Source organism: Prionailurus viverrinus, chromosome X (genome assembly GCF_022837055.1).
Source record: "Prionailurus viverrinus isolate Anna chromosome X, UM_Priviv_1.0, whole genome shotgun sequence".
Classification (NCBI taxonomy): domain Eukaryota; kingdom Metazoa; phylum Chordata; class Mammalia; order Carnivora; family Felidae; genus Prionailurus; species Prionailurus viverrinus.
The window spans coordinates 92,073,396-92,092,886 of NC_062579.1; the positions used below are offsets into that span (position 1 = coordinate 92,073,396).

Genomic DNA, 19,491 nt, shown 5'->3' on the forward strand with positions numbered 1-19,491 from the left:
ATTGAGTTCAGGGCTCAATCGGGCTGTGAGCTGACAGTGCAGAGCCTCAGAGTCTGCTTGGGATTTTCTCTCCTCTCTCTCTCTCTCTCTCTCTCTCTCTCTCAGCCCCTACCCCCACACTCATACTCACACATCTCTCTCTCTCAAACATTAAAAAAATTTAAAAAGATTAGTCATTACGTAAAAAAACTTGACATAGCCTAAAATCACAGTTTACATATAAAAGAAATGATAGAGGTTTGATAGAGGTTTCCCCAAATTTGACAACAATCCAGAATATCTACATGACATTAATCATTGATGGGTTGGGAAGCCGAAAGAAACTTTTCTAAAGTCTTAGGAAAAACTAAATTGTTTCCCTCTTCTCTCTATAGACATTATAGTCCAAAAGTGATATCTGATGAAGAGGTAATCAAAAGATATGCAGGGAAAGGATATAGAAAAGGTAGCAAGGAGTTGTACCAGTTAATACAATGAAAAATATAATGTTTGTAAAAATTTTGTCATGTTTGTGGGTTTTGTCAGTTTTTAAAACTTGTAATTTCTTGTCATTTAATGTTTCGTTCTAAGTAAATGTTCAGGATTATACCTCTTTTTACACTTTTTAAAAACTTAAACGAAACGGCATAAGCTTTAGGCCCCACAAAGGCTGCATCTGCCACTGCCTGTGCAGTGACTATTGATGGTGATTTAGAGTGTTTCATGTTACAGAGGACACTGGCCTGCCCAAGCTCGCATAGATAGTCGTAGAACCAGGATCCAACCCTGAGCCTGTAAGGCTTCAGGGCTTTTCCCCCCCACTTTCCAAAACTGTCTTTTTAAAAAAAGTTTATTTATTTTGAGAGAGACAGAGACAGTGTGCATAGGGGAGGGGCAGAGAGAAAGGGAGACACAGAATCTGAAGCAGGCTCCAGGCTCCAAGCCGCCAACACAGAGCCTGACAGGGCTCGAACTCACGAACTGTGAGATCATGACCTGAGCCAAAACCAAGAGTTGAATGCTTAACCGACTGAACCACCCAGGTGCCCCCAAAACTGTCTTCTTTTGGATGAAAATGTACAGTAATCAACCCAAATTATAGGAATAATGATAATCTACTGGCCTCTTCTTCAGGGCCATACTCACAGTTGCCACTGAGGGCCCACTGCATTAATACTACATCAGTTGTGCTCTTTCTGGCTTTCACCAGTCCTGCTTTTGGCAACACTACTATCGTTTTCAGCTATTTTGTTGATGTAAAATGTGGTTGTCAGCACCTGGGCTGCCATGGTCCCTTTTTCTTCAAGAAAGGTAGACCCCAGGGCATACACTGGTATCATGCCAGTTCTCAGCTTGGAGGAGAAGAGGGACCTCTGGGTCATACCCTTACAACGTTCCAATATGAGTTTTTTTTATGTTTATTTATTTTTGAGAGACAGAGCGAGAGTCAGGGGTGGGCAGAGAAAGAGGGCGGGAGAGGATATCTGCAGTGGGCTCTGTGCTGACAGCAGCAAGCCCGAGTTGGGGCTTGAACTCAGAAACTGTGAGATCATGACCTGAGCCAAAGTCGGATGCTTAACTGACTGAGCCACCTAGGTGCCCTTCCACTATGAGATTTTAAACTGCAGCCCTCAGTAGGGCAGGTGGAGGCCAAAATAAGCATTTTGAGGGCCTGTGAAGAAAAGTAAAGCAGGGCTCACCTTCTTGAGTTAGAGCTGACTTGGCTCCAAGCCAGTTTAGGGAAAGCATTTTGCAGGTGTCCTCTCACTCCCAGAGACTGAGCTTGTACTTGCTTTACTCCTTCCTCCCCACTCTCCCCACTTAGCTATTAGTTCAACTCTCTCCCATAAAGGAAATGCCCTTTCCTCAAACAATTCGCCTAGGCCTGCCTTCAGCTCCAAAGCTCTGCCTTCCAGGACACCAGGTACCCGAGGGTGTTGTCTGTAATTGTTCACTTTGTGCTACAAACTCAATTTTCAAAATTGGATCCCAAGTCTCATGAGCTGTCAGACCTTTCTTGGCAAATGTGATGGCTATCCTCACCTCTGGGTCTTTATGACATAGCACAGATCTGAAGTCTTCAAAACTGGCATCAATTTATAAAAGGTCTCGGTGGTGGAAGACAACATGTGCTAAAACAGAACTCTGAGTGAGGCAGCCTGCCGATCTCCAAAAGCTCAAGAGGAAGGGCTCATGAGAGCAGTTTGGGTGAAAACTGCTTTGTTTATTTTGGTGGGGGTGGGGGGTGGGTTGTTTCCCATCTCCTACATGGGCAGCTTTATTTTGATATGCAACATAGTTGTGCCCCAAGCACAGATCTTCCCGACTGCCAGGCCCCGGTATTTTGACCTGCCTTCCTCTCCCTCTTCAACTCAGGTGTGCTCCAGTTCTGATCTGATCACCCTGAGCAAACTCATTGAGGGGTTTTGCAATCTTTGAACAATCCTTCAGCCAGCTCCTGTAGTGTCTGCTGAATCCCCTTAATGTTTTAAAATGTTGGGACCTGACCAGTGATATTTCTAGAGTCTGCCCATCCCTTCTTGTGATTTTATATGTCCACTGTATTTTATTGAGGTCTGGCAGGCCTGGCATTTGTCAAGGGACAGTTTTAGGCTGTTTCCCAGGTGATTCAGTAATATAAGGAGCCATTGTTCTCCAGAGCTCTGCCAAACATAATTATGCCATCTAAACATATAAGCACCTCTAGGTAATTCATATCACCAAATGCTTTTTCCATCAAACTCTTCAAGGTATCTGTGGCTCCAAAGATGTGTGGAGCAGCCTTTCAAATAGGTAAAACCTCACAGAGCAGATGAAAGCTGTCTTCTCTGGCCCAGTCAGACATAGGGATTCAGCAATAGCACTTCTCAAACATAGTGGTGGAAATTACTGATTCCCTACCATGCAGTCTAGAGGTTAATCTGGACACAGAACTTTCTGTAAGGTGGAGAAAGATAATGGAAGGTCAGTACCCCTGTCCTGCACCTAAGTCCCCTTGCCAGCCTGAGTCTGCTCTCTTCTATCATGAGCTTTCCTTCTTCCCCTCTCCATTTTTGTTTATTCAGCTAAATAGTAGTTCTTAATCCTGACTACCTAGTATAATCTGTGGAGTTTGTTATAAATTTTTTTTAATGTTTATTTATTTTTGATAGAGAGACAGAACACGAGCAGGGGAGGGGCAGAGAGAGAGGGAGACACAGAATCCGAAGCAGGCTCCAGGCTCTGAGCTGTCAGCACAGAGCCCGACGTGGGGCTTGAACTCACAGACCGCGAGATCATGACCTGAGCCGAAGTTGGACGCTCAACTGACTGAGCCACCCAGGCACCCCTGTGGAGTTTGTTACAAACATCTATCCTTGAGCCTCACCCTCCCCAAGACATCCTAACATTTTCTAAACACCTAGTCTATGCTAGGTCCTATGCCCTGTGCTAGGAGAGGCAATTTAGTCATGATCCCTGCCTCCATGTAGTTCATAGTCAAGGGGCAGAGACAAGTACATTAAAATGTATAATTCACAGAGAAAATATGGTATAACTCCATATTCTTTCCTTTCTTTTAAAAATTTTTTTAATGTTTATTTATTTTTGAGAGACAGAGTGAGTGGGGGAGGGCCAGAGAGAGAGGGAGACACAGAATCAGAAGCAGGCTCCAGGCTCCGAGCTGTCAGCACAGAGCCCCGTGTGGGGCTTGAACCACGAACAGTAAGAACACGACCTGAGCCGAAGTCCAACGCTTAACCGACTGAGCTACCCAGGCGCCCCATCTTTCTTTCTTTTTTAAATGTTTATTTTTATTTTTGAGAGAGCCAGAGTGTGAGCAGGGGAGGGACACAGAGAGAGGGAGACAGGATCTTAAGCGGGCTCTGTGCTGTCAGCACAGGGCCCCATGTGGGGCTTGAACTCACAAACTGGGAGATTATGACCTGAGCCAAATTCAGACACTTAACTGACTTGAGCCATCCTGCTGCCCCTCCTTGGTCTTTTCTTAATCTAGCTTTTTTTCTCACAAAACTGTGCCAGTATTAGTAAGGCAAACATAGATTCATTCAACAAGTCCTGGTATATAGGAGGAGGAGGCTTTCTTGGGTTTTTGGATGACATAAATTAAAAATTAAAAAAAAATAGTAAAATGTGAATGTCCATAGAAATTTTATTTGTAATAGCTCAAAACTGGAATACGGCCCAGATGCCCTTCCATGAATGAATGGTCACACAAACTAGTATATCCATACCTAGAAATACTACTTAACAAGAAAAAGGAACAAACTATTGACACTTGTGACAACCTGGATGAATCTCTAGACAGTTATTCTGAGTGAAAAAGGCTAATTTGAAAAGGTTATAACTTGTGTGATTCTATTTGCATAACATTCTTGAAATGACAGAATTATAGTGATGGATATTTAGTGGTTGCTAAGGGTTGGGGAATTGGAGAGGGAGGGAGGTAAGTGCGGCTATAAAAGGGTAACACGAGGGATCCTTGTTGTGATGAAAATGTTCTTTATCTTGATTGTGGTGGTGGTTATGCAAGGCTATATGTATGATAGAATTATATAGAATTAAACACCCACCGCCCCATACACTCAGACATAAATGAGTACATTTATAACTGGTAAAATCTGAATAAGCAAGGAGGATTATACCAATGTCAATTTCTTATTTATTTATTTGTTTTTAAAAATTTATGGCTTTTGCCATTAGGAGATTTAAAAATTTTTTTAAACGTTTATTTTTTAGAGAGAGAGAGAGAGAGAGAGAGAGACAGAGTGTGAGCAGGGGAGGGGCATAGAGAGAGGGAGACACAGAATCTGAAGCAGGCTCCAGGCTCTGAGCTGTCAGCACAGAGCTGGATGCAGGGCTTGAACTCATGAACCAGGAGGTCATAACCTGAGCCGAAGTCAGACATTTAACCTACCCAAGCACCTCTCTTGTTTTTTTTTTTTAATTAAAAGTTTTTTTTTTTTTTTTAGTTTAGAGAGAGAGAGAGAGAGAGAGCATGTGAGCAGGGTGAGGGGTAAAGGGAGAGAAAGAGAGGCTCAGTGCTCAGCATGGAGCCTGATGCAGGGCTTGATCCCACTACCCTTGGATCATGACCTGAGCTGAAATCAAGAGTTGGACACTCAACCAACTGAGCCACCCAGGCGCCCCAATTTCTTGATTTTGATATTGCACTATAGTTACGTAAGATGCTAGCATTAGGAGCTCACTATAGTTGTATAAGATGCTAACATTAGGGGCTACTGAGGAAACAGTGCATGGGACTTCCCTGTACACTTCTTGCAATCTTCTTTGAATGTAATTATTTTGAGAAAATAATAGTACAGGAAGTTACTAACCAGAAGTCAAAGGATTAAAAGCGTTAGACACATTTATAAATGCAAAACTATAAATGGCTACATCAGGAGAAGCTGGGAATACTGTTACTCCTTAATGTTATATAAAGAAGACAAACAGTCCTTCTCCAGGAGTATCAAATTTAAAAAATAGGGGTGCCTGGGTGGCTCAGTTGGTTTAAGCATCTGACTTCAGCTCAGGTTATGATCTCGCGGTTCTTGAGTTCGAGTCCCACATCAGGCTCTCTGCTGTCCATACAGGACCCTCTTTGGATCCTCTCCTCCCCCCTGCCCCTCACCCTGCTCACATTCTTTCTCTTTCTCAAAAATAAACATTAAACATTAAAAACATAGGTAACTTTCATTTTTTCCAACTAAAAAAGATTGTTTCTTGTGGAAAATTTAGAACATGGAGTTCAAAAAAGGTCATTGATAATCCTATCAATTTGAGATAACCATTTTTTTCAACATTTAAGGTTTATCTTTTCAGTTTTTTTCTGTGCGTAAAATTAAAACAGAAATTTCACAGTCAGCAATAGATTTTTCTTGTCTTTCAAGAGTCTTGTATTAATAGTACTTTAATGTATATACAATATTCTATCATGTGGACACTGAATGAATTATTTACCCAGTCCTCTATTTTGGATATTTAGATTGTTTTCAGTACTATAAATACTACCGCAATACACATCATTGCACTTGCACCTTTGTGTGTATCTCTGATTACTTCCTTAGTATAAATTCTTAGTAAAATTACAGAGTCAAAGCTTATGTAAAAATTTTAAAGTTTTTTTTTTACGGTTGGCTAAATTGCCTGCTAGAAAGGTTGTATGAATGTTCCTTCTTTGTGGAACATTTTCCAGAGAACGTTTTTTTGTTGATAATGTTAGCAAGTGGGTAGTAGGCTGGATAGACCGACTGTGGCAAATTTTCTGTCCTTGGTCCAGTGTTATAGGATCTAGCACAATGCAAGGTTCACACTAGGCCCCTAAACAATATTTGCTGACTTAATATCCTTTATAATACATTCCTGGAAACTCTTATGTGGGGCACATGGGAAACAAAATCATCAAAATACTAGTGTGCCTTAGCCCTGAATTACAGCACTGACACCTTGTGAAGTTGTGAGGGAATGAACAGGTACATCTTGATTGGGAGGAAGGACTTGGAAAAAGTTTGGAGACTTTAAAGTGGGAAGTGTGGAAATAAAGGAAACTTCATTTAAAATGGAGTTGGGGGCACCTGGGTGACTCAGTTGGTTAAGTGTCTGATTTCAGCTTAGGTCATCATCTCGCAGTAAGTGGGTTCAAGCCCCGCGTCGGCCTCTGTGCTGACAGCTCGGAGCCTGGAGCCTATTTTGTGTTCTGTGTCTCCCTTTCTCTCTGACCCTTCTGCTGCTTGCCCTCTGTCTCTCAAAATAATAAACATGAAAAAAAATTATCATGGAGTCAGGAAGTCCTGAAGGGGCAGCTCTCATGCATTACCAGTTGCTGGAAGAAGCCTATCTCACACTCCCCAAGAGGGAGCAGCTTACTTACACCAGCAGGAGGAAGATTTTCTTCTTGTCCAGCAACAACCTGGTCAGTGAGAATGCAGTGGAATAGCCCCTCCCAGCTTCCTCCTTTCCCCTGTAACAGCTGGCCCCTCTCTGCTGTTTTCCGGATCTGCCTGTTAACCGTAGTTTTCCTGCCCTGAATTGCAATTCCTCTGCTATATCTGAGTAAAGTCATTTTGCTGGTAAAATAACTGGCTCTTTTGTTTTTTAAGGTCAACATTATACAGTGACCCAGATGGGACCCAAAAGAGATGAACCCCTGAGGAACTAATGACCCTCAGAACCATGTGAAGTACCCACTTGAGTGCCTAGCACTCTCTGCTTCCTTTCAGTTTGGTAAGTCTCTTCTCGGATCCGAGCTCCCTGCTTTCGGTTGAGCTCTCCGACTTTATTCTGGATCTGTTAAAATTGTGTGTGTGTGTGTGTGTGTGTGTGTGTGTGTGTGTGTGTGTGTGAAGGTGTTGTCTTTCCTGGTGAGTAATCTGTTTCCTGAACCTTCTTTTGAGTAATGGGATCTCAATCTGCTAAATTTTCTCAGGAGGGTCCTCCTTTTGGGACCCCAGCCAGTTTTTATGTTTAAAAACTATGGTACTTCCTCATGTGCATTTTTAACTAATTGGGCCAGGTTAACACAGAATAACTTAGGACTCCATTGGCTGTTATGGGGAACTTTTGATCTTCCCAAACTTTTTTTTTAATATTTATTTTTGAGAGAGAGAGAGAGAGAGAGAGAGAGAGAGATAGATAGAGACAGAGAGAATCCACAGAAGAGAGAGAGAGACAGACAGAGAGAATCCAGAGCAGGCTCATCACTGTAAGCACAGAGCCCCACATGGGGCTCCAGCTCACGAACCTGAGTCAAAATTGGATGCTTAGCTGACTGAGCCACCCAGGCACACCTCTTCCCAAACTTTCTTAGAACCAAATTCGAAGCTCTAAAATAAAACAAACTGAATGGGACACCTATTTCAATTAATATCTTGACGCTTCCAAGAGTATCCAAGACTCTAAAATCTTGTTTCTACAAAAACCATTTTAAATTAACCAAGGTGAACAAATAATAGAAAGAATGCAAAAAACCTTTTGGGGGCTCTTTCTTCCCTTTTGTCCTCTTTGTCTCTGTCCCCACCTCCTTTACATCCTCTGCTTCCTCATTCTATTTCTCTCAGTGAACTTCCCCTTTGTCTCTGAACCTCTTCCCTCTCCCTTCTCTGAACTCATTAGAACCTGCCCCTTTAAAATTAAACTCTTGGACAATCCTGATGCTAAGCCCCTAATTTCTTTCCCATGTCCCCTGGACTAAGGCTGAACTATGAGCCATAGTGAAAGATTTTGCTGGAGTTACTGACGATCCTTTTAGATTTGACAAGGAATTTAATATAGTCATCCAGACCTACCAACCAGGTTCCTCAGATTTGTACCAGCTAGTTCACATGCTTGTTGGAAAAGGCCAGGCCCAACGCTGGATGAAAACAGCTAATTGGGATGATCCTGAAAAATCTTTAGAACTTTAAATGAGAGATCAACCCCATGCCTTTTTATATGATCAGGCTGGGAAATTGCTAAATGACTTTACCTGGCTCCCTAGGGCTTTCCCAAAACTGTTGATTGGAATAAGATTGAGACTCGCTCCCAGAAACCCATGAACCTGTGCACGACTATTACTGTCATCTCTAAACTGTTATTAAGGAATATTCTGGTCTCCCTATGGATGTTGAATCCACTCAGCTACCCTTCAACTCTGTATTCATTAAAGCGCTGAACTGGGATTTTCGTCTTGTAAGTTAAAAGGGCTAGGATGGAATGGGACACTGTCCACGCAGATTTAGTCATTTTAGCAAACTGGCCCACCCACACCCTAGAGAAGTCAACTACAAGGAAGACCACTAAAATCCTTAATTTTCAACTCCCAACAAACGGAGGCCCATAAAACAAAACCAACCCTCTCCTGGTCTCTGCGATTATTGCAAACAAACAGGACATTGGAAGGAAGATTGTTCCAAACATAAGCGTTGCAGGTGCCTTCAGCCCTCTAACTGACCTTTCAGTGTCCTCCAAACTCCCAACTACAGGACTCAAAAGAACTGCAGAGGCTTTTCTCAATCCTTCTTCTTCACCAACTTGGAGGAAAAACTCTCCAGATTTGGGATGATCTCTCTCTGTCCTTATGACACCAGACGTACACTCTCAGTGCTCAACTCCACTGTTTAAATTTTTTTTGTTTATTTATTTTTGAGAGAGAGAGAGAGAGCAAGCAGGGGAGGGGCGGAGGAAGGGAGGTCGGGGGGAGGGAGAGAATCTCAGGCAGGCTCTGTGCTGTCAGCATAGAGCCCAATGTGGGGCTTGAACTCACAAACTGTGAGATTATGACCTGAACTGAAACCAAGAGTCAGACGCGTAACTGAATGAACCACCCAGGCAGCCCACAACCCCACTGTTTAAACAGCCCCTGCTGGGGCGCCTGGGTGGCGCAGTCGGTTAAGCGGCTGACTTCAGCCAGGTCATGATCTCGCGGTCCGTGAGTTCGAGCCCCGCGTCGGGCTCTGGGCTGATGGCTCGGAGCCTGGAGCCTGTTTCTGATTCTGTGTCTCCCTCTCTCTCTGCCCCTCCCCCGTTCATGCTCTGTCTCTCTCTGTCCCAAAAATAAATAAAAAACGTTGAAAAAAAATTAAAAAAAAAAAACAGCCCCTGCTCAGAGTACTTAAATATTTCAAGTAGTGGGGGTCTCTAATAAACCTCAACAGGTTCCTGTCTTTTTTAAAAAAATTTTTTAATGTTTATTTATTTTTGAGTGAGAGAGAGAGAGAGAGAGAGAGAGAGAGAGAGACAGAGCGTGAGCCGGGGAGAGGCAGAAGAGAGGGAAGACACAGAATCTGAAGCAGGCTCCAGGCTCTTAGCTGTCAGCATAGAGCCCGATGCAGCGCTTGAACTCAAACCATGATATCATGACCTGAGCCGAAGTCAGATGCTCAACCTACTGAGCCACCCAGGCGTCCCAATAGGTTCCTATCTTTAAAACAATTCCTTCTTGTTTAGACCCTTTGAGAGATACTCCTTCTTCTTAGTTCCTCTGCCCTATTCATTTATTGGGCTGAGATTTCGTAGAAAAATATCATATTGCAATTTTTTTTTCTCCTGAAAGGGGGAAGTAATTCTAGAATTTGATAGCAACAACTAAAATTGCCAACTAGGTGAATCAGATGACCCTGCAACGTCTTTTATTTGCTCCATCAGATTTTTCACTGTGATTGATTTCTTTGTGGATAAGGCCAGTCAATATCTCTTTGCCTTTTGGGGAAGGAAAACAGTGTATTTGTACAGTAATGCCCCAGGGTTTTACTGAAAGTCCTTCCTACTTCTCCCAAACCTTAAAAGTGGATTTAGCTGATATCAAGTTACCTGGAAGTTCTGCTTTATTACAATACTTAGGTGACTTGCTTCTCTGCTCCCCTTCTCAGGTGGCTTTGCAGGAAGACAGCCTTCACCAGTTCAGGCTGTTAGCCTTAAAGGGACACAAAGCTTCCCAGGAGACACTGCAGTTTACTCAGACTCTGGTTTGATATTTGAGGCACCTGAGTTCAGAACAAAGACTACATTTAGATCCAGTTAGACTTCATGGCATCCTGAGTTTCTCCAAACTAAGCCAATTACAAGGTTTTCTCAGGCTGGCTGACCACTGTGCAAATTGGATTCCAAACTCTCTTGTGGTAATGATCTTAACCCTGCCACCATTCTTCCTTCTCTGTGGACAGTACTCATGACTCCCTGTGTTGGCTTATAGCAAACTTCTTTGGATAAAGTGAGCTTCTTGTGGTTTACCAGTAGTTCTTATTTAAAAGGTGAAAATGGCAAATACTATGTTGGGTATGCTATTACAATTTTTTTTGAAGTTCTCAAGGCAGCAGCTTTGCCCTCAGCTACCTTGGCCCGACAGGTTGAATGATATGTTCTTGCTTGGACCTGCATTTTAGCCAAGGGAAAAACTGCAAATATCTATACCAACAGTATGTAGGCCTTTGGGGTAGCTCCTGACTTTGGGATGCTATAGAAATAGTGAGGCTCCCTCACGTACAGTGGGGACAAAATTAAAAATGGCCTTAATATTCAGGGATTATTAGGTGCCATACTCTTGCCAGATCCTTTGGCCAGTATCAAGATCCCTGCACATTCCAAACTGGATTCCTTACAGGCCGGAGGAAACCACCTTATTGATATTTCCACAAAGAACACTGCTCTCAAAGGAACTAACAACCAGACTTCTGTCATGATCCAAAGGGATATCCCCCGCACAAATGATAATCTCAGAAATTGACTAGAGATGCCCAACAGTCAGCCCCAGAAAGGAAAATCAATATTGGAAACCTAATAACTGTTAGTTCGATTAAGAAAAGAAAACTCTGGGTTGGACCAAATAATAATCCAGTGTTGCCAGAGACTCTAAAGTTTCCATTACGACTACTGTACATGTATCCAGTCATTGGTCTTCTGATGAAAATGAAAACATTTATGAGGCCTTTGGGGCCAATACTAGTGGGTAAATATTAGCAAGGCCATAGAATGCCTACTTTGCTTGCCCCACCTGCCTGAAATACGATTCAGGAAAACCTGTCTGCATTGTTCCTCGACACTTTAATTTGCCCAATGGACCACTCAAAGTTTGGCAGATGGGTTTTATTCAGCTTCTCCCAATCTCATGCATATAACTATGTTTTGGTAATGGTTTGTATGTTTTCTCACTGGACTGCCACTTTGTGGCTAAAATCCTACTAGAAAAGATCATCCCTACCTGGGGGATCCCTCTTGAACTTCATAGTGACCAGGGAACGCTTCAACAGGTCTGTGCTGTTTGGCCAGTGTTACAACACTTCCACTGTGCTTACTATCCTTAATCATCAGGGCTAGTCAAACACACTAATGACATCCTTAAGAAGAATATGTAGAGACCCTTCAAATACACTGGACAAAAGCACTGCCATTAGTTTTTCTAAATCTCAGGTCTATCTCTATTGGAACTTATAAACTCTCACCGTTTGAGATAATCACATCATGGCCAGTGTACTTGGCTCCTGCTTCTTTCGATCCACAAATGGTAAAGGAGGATATACTTCAGTATTGAAAAGGCCTAATTGCTTCTGTTGAGAATAACTATGCTTTAGTAGAACAATATTTCCACAGTGTGTCCCTGGGAGACAAAGACCTTAAGCATCATGCCTTGCAGCCTAGAGATTTCACCTATTGGAAAATACATTTCCAGAAAGACTCTCTTCAGCCCTGTTGGAAAGGCCCCTATCAGGTACTGTTAACCAACCCTTCTGCTGCCAAACTCCAAGGAAATGACTCTTGGATCCATGTGTCACACCTTTTTTTTTTTTTTAAAGATTTTATTTTTTAAGTAATCTCTACACCCAATGTGGGGCTTGAACTCACAACCCCGAGATCAAGAGTTGCATGCTTTTCCGACTGAGCCAGCCAGGCACCGCCCCCCATGTGTCACATCCAAAGAAAGCACCAAACCCTGACTAGATCTGCATGTCAGCTGATGACCTGGAAATAAAGATTTCCAGGAATTGAAGCAGACGACAGCTGAAGGAGACAGCTTTCCCAAGATGACTGGGCCAGACCTGTATACCTTTTTCTTGCTGCTGCTTCTTACCTTATTTTCTCCCTTTCTTTCATGGCCCAATCTGTTGCAAAAAGGGAACCTTTCTGACTGTTGGATCTGACATACCAGAAACTTTGATCTGTTCTTCCCTATTTATTTTTTTAAAAGTTTATTTTTGAGAGAGAGGGTGAGCGTGCAAGCGGGGGGGGGGGGGAGGAGGGAGGGTCAGAGAGAGAGGGAGAAAGAATTACAAGCAGGCTCTGTGTGGAGCCTGATGTGGCGCTCAAACCCATGAACCATGAGATCATGACCTGAGCCAAAATTCAGACCTGGACTCTTAACGGACTGAGCCACCCAGGCGTCCCTATTCTTCGCTATTTAAATATTTTTTGTTCCCCTGAACCCAAGGAAAATACAAATGAGCTAGCTTCTCTTTGTAAGGCTTTTAGAAAAGACCACTTTACAGGAATAAGACAAGGATGTCCACTCTCATCATTACTATTTTTTTTTAAAATTTTTTTTTTCAACGTTTTATTTTATTTTTGGGACAGAGAGAGACAGAGCATGAACGGGGGAGGGGCAGAGAGAGAGGGAGACACAGAATCGGAAACAGGCTCCAGGCTCTGAGCCGTCAGCCCAGAGCCTGACGCGGGGCTCGAACTCCCGGACCGCGAGATCATGACCTGGCTGAAGTTGGACGCCTAACCGACTGCGCCACCCAGGCGCCCCTACCAATAATTGTTAAAGAAGGTGCACTATGGGGTGCCCGGCTGGCTCAGTCGGAAGAACATATGACCCTTGATCTCGGGGTCGTGAGTTCTAGTCCCACGTTGGGTGTAGATATTACTTAAACTTACGTAAGCTTAAAAAGAAAAAAAAGTTGCAAGACTGAAAGTTTTGGGTTTTTAAAAATTTCTTAATGTTTATTTTTGAGAGAGAGAGAGTGCGCGAGCGAGCATGGGGGAGGGGCAGAGAGAGAGGGAGACACAGAATCAGAAACAGGCTCCAGGCTCTGAGCCATCAGCCCAGAGCCTGACGCGGGGCTCGAACTCCCGGACCGCGAGATCGTGACCTGGCTGAAGTCGGACGCTTAACCGACTGCGCCACCCAGGCGCCCCTCATCATTACTATTTAACACAGTATTGGAAGTCAGCCTCAGTGATCTGACAACAAAAAGAAATAAAAGGCATCCAGATTCGCAAGGAAGAAGAGAGGCGTTCACTATTTACAGATGACATGATACTCTATGTAGAAAACCCAAAAGACTTCACCAAAAAATTGCTAGAACTAATACATGAGTTCAGCAAAGTCATAGGATATAAAATCAAAGTACAGAAATCGGTTGCATTTCTATACACCAATAACGAAGCAGGAGAGAAAGAAATCAAGGAATTGATACCGTTTGCAATTGCACCAAAAACAGTTAGATGCTTAGGAATAAAGCTAACCAAAGAGGGTAAAAGATCTGTACTCTGAAAATTATAGAACACTGGTAAAAGAAATTGAAGAGGACACAAAGAAATGGAAGAGCATTCCATGCTCATGGATTGGAAGAACAAACATTTTTTTTCTTAGTTTTTTTTTGAACTTATGTTTTTTTTTTAAGTTTATTTATTTTGAGAGAGAGAGAATGCACACACAAGCAGGGGAGGGGCAGAGAGAGAGAGAGAGAGAGAGAGGGAGAGAGAATCCCAAGAAGCAGGGGGAGGGCAAAGAGAGAGGGAGAGAGAGAATCCCAAGCAGGCTCCAGGCTGTCAGCACAGAGCCTGACATGGGGCTCAGTCTCACAAACCATGAGATCATGACATGACCCGAGATCAAGAGTCAGACGCTTAACCGGCGGAGCCACCTAGGTGCCCCAGAACAAACATTGTTAAAATGTCTATGCTACCTAAAGCAATCTACACATTTAATGCGATCCCCATCAAAATACCACCAGCATTTTTCACAGAGTTAGAACAAATAATTCTAAAATTTATATAGGACTACAAAAGACCCCAAAGAGCCAAAGTAATCCTGAAAAAGAAAAACAAAACTGGAGGCATCATGATTCTAGATTTCAAGCTATATTATTATTATTTTTTAAAGTTTATTTATTTTGAGAGAGAGAGAGAGAGAGAGAGAGAGAGAAAGCCAGTGGGGGAGGGGCAGAGAGAGAGAGGGATAGAGGATTCGAAGCAGGCTCTGTGCTGACAGCAGAGAGCCTGATGCAGGGCTTGAACTCACAAGCCATGAGATTATGACCTGAGCCGAAGTTGGACACTTAACCAACTGAGCCACCCAGGTGCCCCTCAAGCTATATTATAAAGCTGTAGTCATCAAGACAGTATGGTACTGGCACAAAAGCAAACACATATATCAGTGGAACAGAATAGAAAACCCAGAAATGGACCCACAACTATATGGTCAACTAACCTTTGACAAAGCAGGAAAGAATATCCTTTGTTGAAAGATGGTCTTTTCAACAAATGATATTGGGAAAACTTGACAGCAACATGCATAAGAATGAAACTGGACCACACCACTTTCTTACACCATACACAAAAATAAATTCAAAATAGATGAAAGACCTAAATGTGAGGCAGGAAACCTTCAAAATCCTAGAGGAGAGCACAGGCAGCAACCTCTTTGACCTTGGCCATACCAACTTCTTACTAGATACATTGCTGGAGTCAAGGGAAACAAAAGCAAAAATGAACTATTGGGACCTCATCAAGATAAAAAGCTTCTGAACACTGAAGGAAACAATCAGCAAAACTAAAAGGCAGCCTGTGGAATGGGAGAGGATATTTGCAAATGACATAGAAGACAAAGGGCTAGTATCCAAAATCTACAAAGAGCTTAATCAAACTCAACACCCAAAAAACAAATAACCCAGTGAAGAAATGGGCAGAAGACATGAATAGACATTTTTCCAAAGAAGACATCCAGATGACTAACAGACACATGAAACAATGCTCAAGATCGCTCACCATCAGGGAAATACAAATCAAAACCACAATGAGATACCACCTCACACCTGTCAGAATGGCTAAAATTTAACAACACAAGAAACAACAGGTGTTGGTGAGGATGCAGAGAAAAGGGAACCCTTTTGCACTGTTGGTGGGAATGCAAACTGGTGCGTTCACTCTGGAAAACAGTATGGAGTGTCCTCAAAAAGCTAAAAATAGAACTGCCCTACAACCCAGCAATTGCACTACTAGGTATTTACCTAAAGGATACAAAAATACTGATTCAAATGGGTCATGTACTCTGATGTTTATAGCAGCATTATCAATAATAGCCAAATTATGGAGAGTCCAAATGTTCATCAACTGATGAATGGATGAAGATGACATATATGTATGTGTGTGTGTGTACACACACACACACACACACACACACACACTGGACACACACATATATATACACACACACAATGGAATATTACTCAGCCATCAGAAAGAATGAAATCTTGCCATTTGCTCCTATGTGGATGGAGCTAGAGGATATTATGCTAAGTGAAATAAGTCAGTCAGAGAAAGACAAATAACATATGATTTCACTCTTATGTAGAATTTAAGAAACAAAACAGATGAACATAGGGGAAGGGAAATAAAAAAGAGAGAGACAAACGATAAGAGACTTAACATAGAGAACTGAAGGTTGATGGAGGGAGGGGGATGGGGGATGGGCTAGATGGGTGATGGGCATTAAGGAGGGCAGTTGTTGTGATGACCATTGGGTGTTGTATGTAAGTGATGAATCAGTGAATTCTATCCCTGAAACCAATATTGCACTGTGTTAACTAAGTAGAATTTAAATAAAAATTTGAAAAAAAACCAAACCAAAAAACCCAAAAGACCCCTTTTAAGCTGGGACAGTTTTATGTAGAATGTCTGCTCCTCATCTTACTCTGTTTAGTCATTTTTATTGTTATTAAAACATTTTAAAAATATTCATTTTTTGAGAGTGAGTGAGTGAGTGGGGGGAGGGGCAGAGATAGGGAGACACAGAATCTGAAGCAGGCTCCAGGCTCTAGGCTGTCAGCACAGAGCCCAGTGCAGGGCTTGAACCCATGAACCGTGAGATCATGACCTGAGCCGAAGTCAGACACTTAACTGACTGAGCCATTCAGGCACCCCATGTAATCATTTTTAAACTTTATACATATTGCCTGTCAAACCTTTGTAGAAACGACATGCCTAATAGGGTGATACTAGCTTAGTGCTTCAAGATGATCTTCAGCATTTACCTCAGAGGGGAAATGTCTGACAGTTCTCCCTCCTACCCTTCCCTGTTACTCAAACGTGACCTCAGTGGTTTCCAATCTATCCACTTTCCCTTTTATATGGGTTGTGACCATCAAGGAAGGTCCTTTCTGGCACCAAGGGGACGAAACCACTAAATATGAAAAAAAAAAAAAAACACCAAAAAATCACAACCCTGATTCCTGTTCAGCAATGCTTTTGAAGAAAGACCTTGATCAAAAGGGGGAAATATGAAAATACAGTAAAACCTTGGTTTGCAAGCATAATCCATTTCGGAAACATGCTTGTAATCCAAAGCACTTCTATATCAAAGCGAATTTCCCCATAAGAAAGAATGGAAACTCAGATGATTCATCCCACAACCCAAAAATATTCATAAAAAATGATTACAATACTGTAATACACTTCAAAATAATAAAACATAAAATATAAAGAAAGATAAATAACCTGCACTTACCTTTGAGAACTTTCGTGGCTGGTGTGAGGGAAACGAGAGAGGAGGATTATTGTGTAGGACGACTTTCACTATCACTAACGAAATCACTGCTATCTATTGGCTCAATGGAATCTTTTTCTTTTTGTGCAACTTTAACAAGGAACCTATCCAATGACACTTGCTTTTGCCTCCTTTTGAGGATTTTGTGGAAATGTGACATTGCAGTGTCGTTAAACAGATTTCATCGCTTGCACTGCTACAGCCTTATTTGGGTGGTGCTTTTCTATAAAAATTTTGCACTGTTTCCCACATTTTACACATCTCCCTAATCTCCTTTGGAGTGAGGGATTCCTCCACCTTTTTCTCCTCCTCTGCAGATGAGATCTCCTCTATAACCTCTTGCTGTTGCTCACAATGCAGATTCATCAGTTTGATGGTGGTTAGCTCCGGGCCATGTTCCTCCACCAGCTCTTGAATCTTATCCTCTTTCACCTCTAGTCCCATGATCTTCCCCAGGGTTATGATTTCATCGACAACTGGCGGCTCCTGTTCATGAGCAGGCCTCTCTAAGTCATGTCTGAGAACACAATCAGGCCTCAGTTTTCTCCAAGCAGATGAGGGTTCTCTTGGTGATCCCATCCCAGGCTTTATTGATGATCTTGAGGAAGTTCACAATGTGGAAATGATTTTTCCAAAACTCTTGGAGGGTAAGATTTGTTCCTTCAGTCACCTTGAAGCATTGCTGAAATAGTGCTTTGGTGTAAAGCTTTTTAAAATTCAAAATGACCGGCTGATCCATGGATTGGAGGACTGGAGTGGTGTTGGGAGGAAGGAACCTGACCTTAATGAACTAAGATTCCTCCAGTAAGTCATCCTCAAAGCCTGGAGTATGAGCAGGAGCATTATCCATAACCAGCAAGGCTTTGAGGGGCAGATTCTTTCCTAAAAGGTATTTCTTTACTGCAGGACTGAAGACCTTGTTGATCCACTCAATGAACAAGATCCAGGTGACCTAAGCCTTGTTGTTGGACCTCCACATAACATTTAACTGGGTCTTCTGCACCTTGCATTTCTTGAAGGCTCATGGATTCTTGGAATGATACACAAGCGAGGGCTTGACTTTGAAATCTCCACTTGCATTAGCACAAAGCATGATGGTGAGATGGTCTTTTGTGGACTTGTGACCGGACATTGCATTCTCTTCTTCTTTAATGTAGGTCCTCTTTGGCATCTCTTTCCAAAAAAGCCCTATCTCATTGCAGTTAAAATCTTGTTCCGGCAGGTAACACTTGGAAACCATGATCTTATGGAACTCACTAGCAAATGCCTCAGCTGCCTTAGCGTCCGAACTCACAGCCTGTCCATGCCTCACAATGCTATGGATGCCACCTCTCCTCTTAAAGTTATCAAACCATCCCCTGCTTGCCTTGAAGACTTCTTAATTTTCTGTTGATGTACCTGGCAGTTTACTTATGAGGTTGGTGTACAAGGCCTTTGCCTTCTTGCAGATAAAAGTTCCTGGTCACTGTATCACCTGCTAGTTGCTTCTCATTTATCCAAACCAGAAGCAACTTTTCTACATTTTTCAGAATACGTGCCATTTCTTTGATATTCTCGTGACTCCTTTTGCTGCATCTAGTCCCATTGTTTCTTCTTTCTTCTTTAATATTGTGCAAATGGTCAACGTAGACTTCTTATGAAGTCTTGCAATTTTGGCCACTTGCATACCTCGTTTGTACTTCTCAGTGATTTCCTTCTTCTTTTTTTTATTTAAAAAATTTTTTTTAACGTTTATTTATTTTTGAGACAGAGAGAGACAGAGCATGAATGGGGGAGGGTCAGAGAGAGAGGGAGACACAGAATCCGAAACAGGCTCCAGGCTCTGAGCTGTCAGCACAGAGCCCGACGCAGGGCTCGAACCCACGGACTGTGAGATCATGACCTGAGCCGAAGTCGGACGCTTACACAACTGAGCCACCCAGGTGCCCTGTTTCTCCTTTTTAAAAAAAATTTTTTTAATGTTTATTTTTTGAGAGAGACAGTGCATAGGTAGGGGAGGGGCAGAGAGAGAGGACAACACAGAATCCGAGGGAGGCTCCAGGCTCCGAGCTGTCAGCACAGAGCCCAACGCAGGGCTTGAATTCACAAACCAAACTGTGAGATCATGACCTGAGCTGAAGTTGGACACTTAACCGATGGAACCACCCAGGCACCCCTCAATGATTCCTTCTTAACTTCCACCGTAATCATTTCCTTCTTACCGCCTTTCTTTTCAACCTTTTTCTGCATGGGGGCCATTGTATATGCTTGCATGGATGTTGACTACAGTACAG

At 42.6% G+C, this 19,491-nt stretch overlaps 1 long non-coding RNA gene across 2 annotated transcripts in view; it reads left to right on the forward strand.

The window, feature by feature from the left end:
- LOC125157453 (uncharacterized) overlaps window positions 1–19,491 on the forward strand; it is a 31,954-nt gene that overhangs the window by 11,757 nt on the left and 706 nt on the right. The window contains exons 3-5 of one of the 2 annotated variants that reach the window (XR_007148974.1): window positions 7,080–7,203; window positions 18,125–18,315; window positions 18,441–18,898. This is a non-coding gene — a long non-coding RNA (uncharacterized LOC125157453). Of the gene's footprint in view, window positions 1–7,079; window positions 7,204–18,124; window positions 18,316–18,440; window positions 18,899–19,491 lie in introns of those variants that run through there. The other variant, XR_007148975.1, reaches the window with a different exon arrangement.